The sequence below is a fragment of the Podarcis muralis genome, chromosome 8 (assembly GCF_964188315.1).
Source record: "Podarcis muralis chromosome 8, rPodMur119.hap1.1, whole genome shotgun sequence".
Classification (NCBI taxonomy): domain Eukaryota; kingdom Metazoa; phylum Chordata; class Lepidosauria; order Squamata; family Lacertidae; genus Podarcis; species Podarcis muralis.
Genome location: NC_135662.1, coordinates 30,441,038 through 30,453,854, shown reverse-complemented (window position 1 = coordinate 30,453,854; position 12,817 = coordinate 30,441,038).

Here is a 12,817-nt window from a genome sequence, read left to right as displayed (position 1 = left end):
AGCAAGTGTGAGAGATGCAGTGGGGCACAGTGGTCAGAATGTCAAACAGGAGTGATGAAACCACGTTGTAACCCACCCCCCTTGAAGCTCCAGTCAACACCCCCTACCAACCACTCGTAGTAGTGGTTATCTAGGCTGTTGTCACTCAAAGTCCCTTCCAACTCTGTGGTTTTAAATGGTGAGAAACCTAGAGGAGAGTGACAGAAATTTCTCCCCTCACCAAAAACTTAGAAGGGGAGTAACAGGAGGAGAGAAACAAGAATGTTGGGGATCACTGCAATGTTCCCCCATAAGTACCTCTCAAAAAAGTTGGGGTACTGGGTCTGCTTTTGAGGTGAGGAGCAAACCTACAGGGTTCCCTAATCTGAGGTGACACACACAAACACACTGATAGTAGCTTGAGAATAATTACCTCAGGTGACTAGAGAGGTATGAGTTGTTATTTCTGTCGTCTGAGATATTTAAGGGCAAGCTGACCAAAGATTATGGTTGGCCAAGCCTAAAACAAAGTTCAATAAGGTTGGCCTTTATTCTTATGAAGATTTCTTTTGGTCCTAGACAGGGTTGCTTGTAATGGCCTCAGAAGGGGTCTATTTGTTTTGTATGTTTGCTACGTTTAAGCCACATATCGCTGTAAGCCCAGTCATATGAGGTAACAGTGAAAATATCATCCTAGACTGGTGCACCTAGATTTCCTGAGGCATAGCTAAGCACTGTAAGCTCAAGAAAAAAACTTTCCGCAAGAGAATCAGAGCAGAAGCATCTCATGCAGAAACTTCCCCTTTCCAAGATGGGATTTAAAATGCAATTTCTGTTTTGCTTCAATCAGCAAGCAATAAAATAGAATTACTGAACCCGCCAAAACAGATCAATGGCCTAACCTTATTTAATAAACTATGTGAGCCTTTAAAGTCCCAAACATCTACTGCTGTATACATGCACAACTTGCATTCCTAAATGTTAACAGTCCAGCAGACCAATTGTACAGATGATTTAGTCATTATGAATAAACATGGCTTTCTGATCCATTTTGAGTCAGTGAGATTAGGGTATGTTCAGACTCCTGCAGATCACTAAGAACCCCAGGGAAATAGCATTCATATTTTTAAGCCTTGTATGTTCGACAACGACAACAAAATCCATAATTAACTCCCCTCCCCACCCAAAAAAAAAAAGAAGAAGAAAGGCCAAGCGGAGCTCTTTTATTTGTATCTGACTGTAAAACTAAGTAGGAACGAGTGGCTGCAGTTATTCTTCTGTATCTAGATGCATAATTCTTGAGATTAAACTCTGCAAAGAGGCTCTTAAGCTAAATTTCAATGGTATTGCAGGTACTCTGCATGTATAGCGATACACTCAGTTCACCCCATCTCAGCTTGCAAAGTGGTTCTTTTTTAAGCATCTTTACTGGAAAACTTGGAAGGTGACTACCAGTTGAGATACAAACAATACAGAACTAGATTGATCTGATTCAGCCCCATACTACATCACATTATTGCTGCCACAAAACTGCCCTTGTCCTGTGATTGCTTGGGGTCTCAAAGATGCTTCAGATTATGTGAATATCTAAAATTACCTGGATATTTTCCACACCAGTGTGTCAGTGGTTCTGGTAGAAAGGGAAAGCTTCTGTGGAAAGCTTCTGCCCATGTAATCAAAGTAACCATACATTTTTGGTGTCATGAAAACCATCCACCAAATCTTGACTTGGGCCTCAGCAAAGTATCTATTTGCCCTCTCCTGGACTCTTCCCACCTCTGTGCAGGAGACAACTGTGTGGTGGTTCTGCTCAGCAACCAGGCTGTTTGTTCACAGGAGTGTTACTCTCCAGTGATGAGCCCATGTTGGCCCCATCAGAATGATCCATATATTGCTAAAGAGAACATGTAAAGTTAGAGGCACTGGGAACATAGAAACATAGAATACAGTCTTATACTAAATCAGAGCATTGGCCCATCTACTTCAGTATTGTCCACACTGATTGACAGCAGCAGCCCTTTGGAACTTCACACAGGATTTTCTCCTAGCCCTACCCTACCTGGAAATGCCCAGGACTGGACCTGGGACCTCCTCCATGCAAAGCATATATTCTACCAGCAGAAACACATGCTGGCTGCATTAACTTAACATGGAAGAAATATTATACTGATAATTGGAGTTGAAAAACTGCTTTATACCCAGATTCTAAATATTTAAATAGGTACATCCGCCTGCAACTCTGATGCAACATTGCTATGACACCATCGTTTTATGATGGCTTAATTGTTGACATTTGTTTGCTAAGCCCTCGTGTGTTGGAATAGCACATCTTAGGATCAGACAACTAGAAACATATTTACATCCAGCACATCCAGCATATAAGTACCCAAGAGAGAAAGTGGTTGGGTCTGCCGCAGATCACATTGCAGCTGACTTCCTCAGTATGGAAATGTGCGCCTAACTTTGCATTTTGTTTTCTCTTCTCCACATTGTCTTCCTGTTCTCTACCTATTCATTTCCAGCTATCAAATTCTTAAAACGGAGAGATACCATTTCCCTACAGAAATAAGGCTGGAGCTGCCATGAAGAGAATTATTCATAGCAGAGGGCTAGATTTCATCTACAGTTGTGTATGTATAAGCCACTATGGAAACTGGCTCATAAAATTATTGAATACTTTACTTCCTTACTTAACGAAGCAGTTCTTTGTAGTTACTTAGCCTTTTTGCCTTTTAAATATTGACATCATCTCCACCATCCTTTCATATATACAAGTGTAGCTATCTCATAATGTTCAGTTGATATAAATGTGGTGCCATTTGGCCATGAAGTTCCCCTCTGCTTGGAATGGTCCTTTCTGTGCAGACCAGATCACCAACACCAGTTCTTTAATGTTAAATGGCTAGAAGATGAGGGGGAAAGCATATTGGCAGTGGCTCAACTCTCCAAAGGGGTATGGGAGAATGTGATGCTTATGAGCAACAACTAGATGAAAGTCTAGCAAGCTTGCACGTTGAGCATACCGCTTTATGGAAGTGAGTTGTGGACAACTTACACCCACCAAGAGCAACACCTCAATGCCTTCTATATGCACTGCATCAGGAAGATTTTGGGCATCACATGGCAGGACAGAGTCTCAAACAAAGAGGTGCCCACATTCCCAGTTTGTTTGCACTTCTGTCTCAGTGACATCTACTCTGGCTTGGTCATGTACGCAGAATTGAAGTTGGCAGGATCCCCAAGGATTTGCTCCGTGGGGAGCTGGCTTCTGGCACCAGGCCTGTTAGCAGACCAACTCTGAGTTACAAAGATGTCTGCAAACATGACATGAAGGCTGGCAACATTAACCCCACCATATGGGAATTCCTCACAGATCATCACAGTACCTAGAGGTCAGATTGTCTATCCACAGCAGTGACCAGATCAGGAATGACCACTGAGAGGAGGGCAGAGGGAAGGAAATGCCATGGTGCACCAGTAACGGCAAAACCATACACCTTCATCTGCCCCAGCTGCAAAAAATATGTCTCTCCTGTGTTGGTCTGTACTGCCACAGCTGGCACTGTAACTCTCTGATAGTTTGACTCACCTCCAAAGGCACACTCAACCAAGACAGATAGATGCCAACAACAACAGCAACAGAAGGTGATAACTTTTGAGAAATGTAGGACATTGTCTTATACTGAGCCAGCCTGTTGATCACTCTAGCATGCTATTGTCTTCACCATGGGTAGGGAACCTGTGGCTCTCCAGATGATGCTCAACTACAACTCCTATCACCGCTCACCATTGCCCATGCTGGCTGGGGCTGATGGGAGTTGGAATCCAACAACATCTGGAGGAGTAAGGGTTCCCCATTCTGAGAATAAGAACTGTTTGACTGTGTAATGGTCTCTCTCAGGAGGTTGTGGGCTCTCCTTCATTGGAGGTTTCAAGCAGAGGTTGGATGGCCATCTGTCATGGATGCTTTAGGTGAGATTCCTGCATTGCAAGGGGTTGGACTAGATGACCCTCAGGGTCCCTTCCAACTCTATGATTCTGACTCTTCTGAAAGGAAGGTTTCACTTGTGACTATGCTAATTATGTGAGCTAGTCCACTTGATCTGCACATGTATGATTTGCACATATACTTTACCAAAAAAAAAGTACTTGGTGAGTTTAGTATTACCGTCATTCTTGCCCTAGCAGTTTTAAAAACCTTTGGCATTGTGACCCCATTTAACTTCCTGAGCACTCCTTGGGAGCTTTGAAATTTGCTTTGAAAAGGCTGCTACTGAGTAAGTTGGCTAGGCTGCCATTTTGTGGATCTTGCTCAAGACTCCAAATTATCCAAGCTTTGGTCCTGCCCAGCAACAGTATATTGCCCAGCAACAGTATATCCTTTCCCCTAAGTCAACTCAGTTTCAGGAATGTAAGATTCCTCACCCCTGATTTAGACTGTTCCTTTATTTGATTATCTGTTAAAAGAAGCCTTTTCAAACAGCTATCCAGATGATAAATGGATATGGGTAAAATTTTGCTACACAGGTGATGTTTTTTTGTGAACAAAGAGGAGTTGCCTCCATCGCTGTGAGAGAGAAAAAATATCAGCACAGCTTTCTCAAAAAGATGACCTTCTTGATCAGGCAGCACTGCTTTCAGAGGCCTGCTGTCATTAATTCCAAGGAACACCTTGATTGGTTCCTCTGCCCTCTTTTTCTAGCCACTGCTTAGATTGCAAGCATCTGCCTCCAGCAAAGGAAGTGAATCTAAGACAATAAAATGCATACATTTTCCATTGAACTGCAGGGTTAAAAACATTAGCGTAAATGGTGGCTGAAAATCTGAGATTAAAGCATGAATCTCATTCCAGTTCACTTGTGACTCTGAGTGGGGGTGGAAATGAATTGAAGTCTCTAGACCACAGTGCCTTAATGCAATCATCCATACAGCAAATTACCTGGAATGATTAGATTGCTGAAGTGTACCCATGGGTCCTTACCCATTATGTATTGGGGTGCTGGAATCTCTGCTCTTTCAAAAGAGAAGCTAAAATTAGATGAGGTATTACCATTCTGAAACAACCACTAGAAACCGTGATATATCTCCTCCACTGTTCTCCTACTCTTTCCCTTTCTTCCTCTTCCTTATCCAGCCCCCCAAATAAAGCTCCGTGTCTGAAACCATTTTACTCATTCCTTGCACAGGAAAGAAAGTAAACACAGCTGTAAGGTTTTAATGGCTTGAAGATAAGTGTACATATTTTTCTTGTTTTTGGTATCACACGCTGTTGACTGAATTTCAAAGTGAGCAATAATAGCAGAACTGTGAGCAATTGTTCCGATGCAGGGCGCATATTAATACCCAGACAGAACCTACCAATGGTGAAGCATTGCTATTGCCATCTTTCTAGGCAATGCAATCGCCACAAATTGCTAAATTGTTGAAGTACTGTACATTTCTGTTGAGGGAGAGATGGCAATTTCTGAGGTAACTGACCCACAACACAATTATGACTGCAGCAGGCCTGAAGCTTATTTGGGCTTTGTAAGACAATGCAGCCAGCGCTTGAAATATAAAAATAAAGGGGAACACTGACTTCTGCTAAACCTGGGAAAAACCTATCTAAACAAACAGGGTGTTTGCTATGCATACACATTATCTTTCACTGCATTTTTTAGTTTAACTCAGACCCATTGCCAAAAGAATTGTACATGCCAATAAGAAGTTAGTATGTTTCCCAGCTGAAAGGTTTTAACCTTAACTGGTTAATGCACCTTTTTGCAAATAGGGTGCCACATATACCTTAATAAGTTCAGGCCAGAATCTTTAAAGTTTCTCCATGAAAACACGTGTGTAGAGTTTGCATGTACATGACTTGGTTCCTCAAAATTTTATTGCTCAGTGCTGAGATGACTCACTGATACTTGAAGGGAAATTATATGAATGTTGTGTCCATGGTGCTCAATCTGTAATGGTTTAGTTGCATCTCAAAATCATTTCCTGAAGATGCGGTCATGAGTGGATGTGTATGGCTTCAGGTCTGAGAAAGGTCTCGGCTGAGTGCCCCAGCACTTGACGACAACAGCAACATGCAGTTTTGAGACTTCATTTTAAACTTCTCTTGGTGCTTTGCAATCCCATTGGAAAAGATTTAAACAATGTGTCAAGGAAGTAGGGTTGTGCCAATGGAGATGGCTCGATGAAGGTCATAGTGTAATTAACCCACAGTACATGAATGAATGGTTCTGGTTCTGCAAAATTTGTCTCCACCCTTTTCTGTGCCGTGTTAGCAATTAGACTGATGTTGTTTTTCTGGTTCTGCTTGTTTACCTTGAGAAGCAGCCTGACTCGGGAACGTTAAGCAGCTGAAGAGTTTCCTAATGTGGAGATAACTACTGGGAGGAAATTCCATTGGCTTAATTTCTAGTTAGCAACTCTAATTATTACACAGATGTTAAATATTAAGACAGGCACAGGCAAAACCCTGATTCACCATGGGGTTCAGTAGACAGCATAGCAGACTGCAGCTGTACACACATTGCAGAAATTCCTCATTAGTCTTTCATTTACTGTATGTCTTTAGACACATCTCTTGGCCTCTGTTCAAGAGGAGGGCTGTGGCTGATGGTGGAACGCACCCCTTAGTGCAGCAGGGCTAGGAAAGACCTCTGGCTAATTCAGAGGTTGCCAAATAGAGCCCAGTCACATCTTGAAGGCACCTAACTCCCATCAGCCCCAAGTCAGCATGGCCAAAACTAAAGGTTGATGGAAGTTGTCCAAGAACATCTGAAGGGCACCATGACTGTTACCTCTGCCCCAGCTAGAGAGCTACTGCTGAAGTAGGTCATGCTGGACTGGATGGAACAATGGTCTGATTCAATATAGTTGCCCACACTGTTTGCAAAATGCTATACAAAATGTGTCACAGCGCTGAGAAGAAGAAAGGCCACTACTGTGACAAAGGGGAGGCTGGAACCAGGATTCTTAGAGATAATACATGCTCTGAATTGACACTGATCCACTTTGGCTCCCAGTAAATTACTTCACGGTTCTTCTGTACAATAGTAAATTAAGAGATGGTGAAGTATTAACTCTTCATACTTTAAAAAGGTGCAGAAATTAAAATAATGCTACATGCGTGCGATGGCAGAGCCTGAACAACCAGGAGAGGAAACAATATGGATATAGCAGCCCTTGTGTTTTCCTAGAATATTTACCTTCCAAAGATGAATTTAAATTAATTTAAATACTGTAGCTCTTTAGATTGTCCCACCTATTGCCAGACAAGGGTACGGCTTGCCTGTTGAGGTTCCTTCTGCTTCATCTTCATAAACCAACTTCCTTTCTGTAACATAATTTTGGAGGCTTTAGGAGCTAATCTGGTCTCTGGTGTCCAACTTTAAAACCGACATGCATCTGGTTGGTGATTGTTGCAGATGAGGGCAGTAGACAGGGAGAAAGTTGTGCTTGTTTCTATAGCAGGATAGGGCTTGATCTATTGGGGGTTGCTGCCACCTGCTGGAGAGCTGAGAATGTTGTGAACTGCTGACACTTCCGTGATCTACAGTTTCTGGGCTGGATCAGGCAATTTGGCCTATTGCAAACATTACCAATTACTTCGTGGAGATTGTAATATGCTAGAATAGCACCGGTACAAAATCGCTGTTTGTGCATGCAGCAAATTAGGTTTGCAACATATTACAATTTGCATGCTTGCAACATTCCTATTTAATATATGAATTGGGATGTTGTATACGCTGTTATTAATTGCTGGACTCCAAAGGAAGAGCAGACTTTATCGTGGACCCCCAGCCAGCACATAATGGTTAAAAGACCTTCATGTCATTTCATCACCAAAGATGTGCGCCTGTCCAGCTCATAATGTCCAGCTGGATTTTAAAGGCAGCGCCAGGTTTCTGAGAGTAAATCTCAGATTATTACCAAGCTCTAGTGCCTCCACATTCATCATTAGTGCCTTCAACAGCAGCACCAGTTGCTAGGGGCCTGGTACAGGGAGTTTTTACTGCATCACTTTTCCCAGCTTCGCCTAGTAAGGCAGTACAGCTGTTTCTGGATCAGAATAGCTTGATTGCAATTGTCCATACATTCATAACCTCAAGCCTTCATTACTTTCATTCACTCTATGTGGGGCTACCCTTGAGGCTGTAACTAGGGCCCACTGCCACCAACACACACACACACACACACCCCTCCTTAGGTGGTATCCAGCCAACCTGCTCCTACAATACTGTATAAGGAACCCATCTACTCTGTCTTTCCACACATGCCCTGTGCTTCAGAGGGGTAGGGGAAACCCAGAATAGATTTCGGCATGCCTGGGGGCAGGGGGCAGTTCCATTGCACAATTGGGAACCTATGGGATCCGCAATGGCTGTCAATCTGCTACTGAACAAGGTTTGTTAACATATAAGGCCCTATACATTATCTCTTACATATCTAGTAAGTCACTGCCATCTGTGAGGGCATCTGTCCTTGGTCCCTACAATCTCAGGTAGATGCTCCACAGCAACTCAAAGCAGGGCTTTCTGTGTGACAGACCATGCTGAGACACAACAGGTTGCCACTATTTGTTGATCCCGGAAACAAATGAAGACATTTTTGTTTCGCCGTGTTTTTCTAGAAGGATTGGATATCTGACTTGGGTGTTTGTAATAGCAATAATAATAATAATAATAATAATAGACTCAAGCATCTTGGTTCCTAATTCGTGGAGCACTGTTTTAGCAGAGGGGTGTGTGTTGTTGTTGTTGTTGTCATTGTCATCGTCATTGTCGTCGTCATCATCATTATTCAACAAAACTTAGGTGCTACTGCTTCCCAGTAAGCAAGAAGGCACACATACCCTGCTGTTCTCCTCCTCATGGTGCCATTGTTTTTGGGGAGTAGAACCAGAGTGGTTAGAGAGAAATCAGCAAAATTGGCTTTTTCCCATTTTGGGGAATTAGTTTGGTTTGCAGAGCTCAGTTTCAAATCAATCTGGGAAGGGGGGAATCACCAATTACTACTACCAAAGCACGACCCCCTAAAAGGGATCAAAGGTTTGGCATGCATACTTTCGTACGTCCCGTGAGATGTGCACATTGCATTTAATGTTCTGGTCTGTTGTGTCTACGACAGTCGTACCTATGCTAATATTAGAAGATACAGAAGCCGGGCCTTCCAGCTCCCATCAGCCGGCATGGCCAATGGTCAGAAATTATGGAAATTGTAGTCCAAGGCTGAAAACTTTCCCATCCCTGTCTCCAGCTGTGGCCACTACCCTTATTTTACTTACTCCAAAACAAAAGAGGCCAAGCCCTCGTATGTTTAGCATACCTGGGTGTGTTGCAAGGAGCAAGAATTGCTATCTGAGTTGCCCAGTTAGTGCTTACTTACATGTTTGGGGGTGCGAGCTTATGCCAAAAAAATAGATAAGAATGTAGCTTGTAGATTATTTGGTTAGAATTAGGGGGGATTTATGTTGGCTTGAATCAGCTCCTGGTTTTATGTACATTCCTTCTATAGCCCCCCATCTTTCTAAAGTTAACGGTCACAGCACAACCCATGATGGGTGTCCAATTGAATTATATCATCTCAATGCCAATACAAAGTTCTTTGAGGAGGGAACTATCAGATTAGTTGGAATCTGATAATCTTAGGAATTCACTGAATCATAGGAATTTATTGAGTTAAGTCCTCTCAAATGTAATATTTTGTATTTTGTAACCCCATAGATATGTAGAATCTAATGTTTTCCAGCTCCGTTGCTGTTTTCAAAACTATGGATATTTGAACCAAATGCATGTTTTACATTGATTTTAAATGTAATAACATTGGATCAGAATGCGGCAAAAGGGCCAGATAAGGATGTGGAAGATAAAACATTGATGACTATTGGCATAAGTGGACCAAGCATATGTGTCTTTGTGCTGACTGTTCCTCTACGGCAGCTATCATCACACTGTTGCCTTCCAGGTGGTTTGGCCTACAACTCCCAACAGCCCCAGCCAGCATATGCTGGCAGAGTTGAAGTCCAAAACATCTGGAAGGCACCAGGTTGGTGGTGACTACTATCAGGGGTTTCCCACTTGGTAATTATGGCCACTGCTGTCCTTGGAATTCACGTGGAATCTTGCATTCACCCCAGAGTTGCAAAGTGTGCCATACAGCTATCAGAATTAGCATAGACCATATTGCTGGCAGCGAAATATCTTGCTGTGGACAAGCCCTGCTCACCCAAACTGGCCAGTTGAGGCTATAAAAGGCTGCCTGTTGGAACTAGGATCATGCCTGAGCAACAAAGTGTTCCTGGTTCTGGTGTGTTTCCATGAATTCCTCAGCTTGAACCCCCTTGGCTTGGTCACTCGGCTTCCAGCTCACCTTTAACAGCTTCTTGATAATTTAAGCAAATATAGAGGTACAGGAAAGCCCTGTGTTGTTGTTGTTGTTGTTTAGTCGTTTAGTCGTGTCCGACTCTTCATGACCCCATGGACCAGAGCACGCCAGGCACTTCTGTCCTCAACTGCCTCCCACAGTTTGTTCAAACTCATGCTGGTAGCTTCGAGAACACCATCCAACCATCTCGTCCTCTGTCGTCCCTTCTCCTTGTGCCCTCCATCTTTCCCAACATCAGGGTCTTTTCCAGGGAGTCTTCTCTTCTCATGAGGTGGCCAAAGTATTGGAGCCTCAGCTTCACGATCTGTCCTTCCAGTGAGCACTCAGGGCTGATTTCCTTAAGAATGGATAGGTTTGATCTTCTTGCAGTCTATGGGACTCTCAAGAGTCTCCTCCAGCACCATATTTCAAAAGCATCAATTCTTCGGCGATCAGCCTTCTTTATGGTCCAGCTCTCACTTCCATACATCACTACTGGGAAAACCATAGCTTTTACTATACGGACCTTTGTTGGCAAGGTGATGTCTCTACTTTTCAAGATGCTGTCTAGGTTTGTCATTGCTTTTCTCCCAAGAAGCAGGCATCTTTTAATTTCGTGGCTGCTGTCACCATCTGCAGTGATCATGGAGCCCAAGAAAGTAAAATCTCTCACTGCCTCCATTTCCTCCCCTTCTATTTGCCAGGAGGTGATGGGCCCAGTGGCCATGATCTTCGTTTTTTTGATGTTGAGCTTCAGACCATATTTTGTGCTCTCCTCTTTCACCCTCAATAAAAGGTTATTTAATTCTTTAAAGAAGCATTAAAGCAGGCCTAGGCAGCCTGATACCCTGTAGATGTGGATACCCTGGTACTCCCATCACTTGTGACCATTGGCCATGCTAGCTGGGACTGGGGATAGTTGTAAGCCCCCCTGCTGTGGAGATGGGAACATTTATTGCTGTTTCTCTGAAACATCCACCAGTGGAGCTGGTCATTCAAGAAACAAAATCCATCAAACTTCCTAACTGCTCCTCCTCTGCTTCCCCAACCAGAATACTGCCTCTGTTGCATCCCACTATTAGTCTACCACTATTCCCTATTTCCTTTGGAATCAAAGGTCTTGGTATGTACAGTGGACGCTTGGGTTGCGAACGTGATCCATCCGGGATGCACGTTCACAACCCGCAGTGTCCACAACCTGAAGCAGCACGTCTGCGCATGCGCAGGTTGCGATTCAGCGCTTCTGCGCATGCACAACCACTGAAACCTGGAAGTAACCTGTTCCGGTACTTCCGAGTTTTGGCGGTCCGCAACCTGAAAAAACGCAACCTGAAGCGTCTGTAACCCGAGGTATGACTGTAATTGGTATGTAATTCTACATGACAGGTTGAATTTTATTCATTTCCAGGAAGATAGCCATATTAGGCAGTGTACACATTACCAGCTTAAAATGTAGTTAGGTCATTCTTTTTGCAGTTCAGATCCTAGGTGGTTTGGAGGAAAATACATCAAAACACAGTATTTCATGAGAAGCGTCAGGTTAGGGACAGGATAGAGACAGACTGGCTAATGTCATGTGTTTACTGCTTCCCAAACCAGTGGTGGAAACTCACTCTATGCAGAGTAAGCAGGAGTGTGTACACAGCCTTAGGATGTTGTAGCAAAAACTAAGCACTTTGTAGTACCTTAAACACTAGAAAAATTGTCATGGCATAAGATTTCATGGATCACAGTCCATTTTATCAGATACATCTGGTGAAGTGAACTATGGTCTACGAAAGCTTATGTCATAATATGTTTTCTCATCTTTAAGGTGCGAAAGGTTCCTTGATATTACTTAAGTCACAATTAAACATTTTCAACTGCTGTATATTCAGCTATTCGCAGTAAGAGATTCACTTCATAGTAAAATGAACTCATTTTTTTAAGAAGCACATATATTTAATGCGTCCTTACAAAGCAGGCAGGCATTTGTCCTGCTGCAACTTTAGGTTTAACGCAGATTTCTGCTCCCCGCCCCTTTCCACATCTATGCTAATCTGGATGGAAGTTATATCACTGGAACCATTTGAATAATCCTGTTTATTCTGAATGTTTCACAGGTAACTAAAATCATTTCTGGTTGATTTTATGGCTTCGTTAAAAAAAAAAGAAAACATTTAAATGGACTTCTCGTTGCAGGATATATATAAAACCATTGTGCCCTCTCATATTTGAATCCCTAGCTGGAGCCTTCCCTCACTTAGGGACAAACCTAATAAAGGCAATTAAAGAGGGAAACCACAGGGAAGCTGAGCTCGCCACTCTGGTTACAATGGCATTCCTGCTGCTTGGACAACAGGCATACAGCAAACAAGGAACCGCTCCATAAAGACAAGGAACCTTCAAAAATAATGAGTTTTAAATTATCATAGAAGCTCTTTAAACAAAGCACAAAAAAACCACCCCTGGAGGGGGGAGATATATAAAAATTCAGCTATAG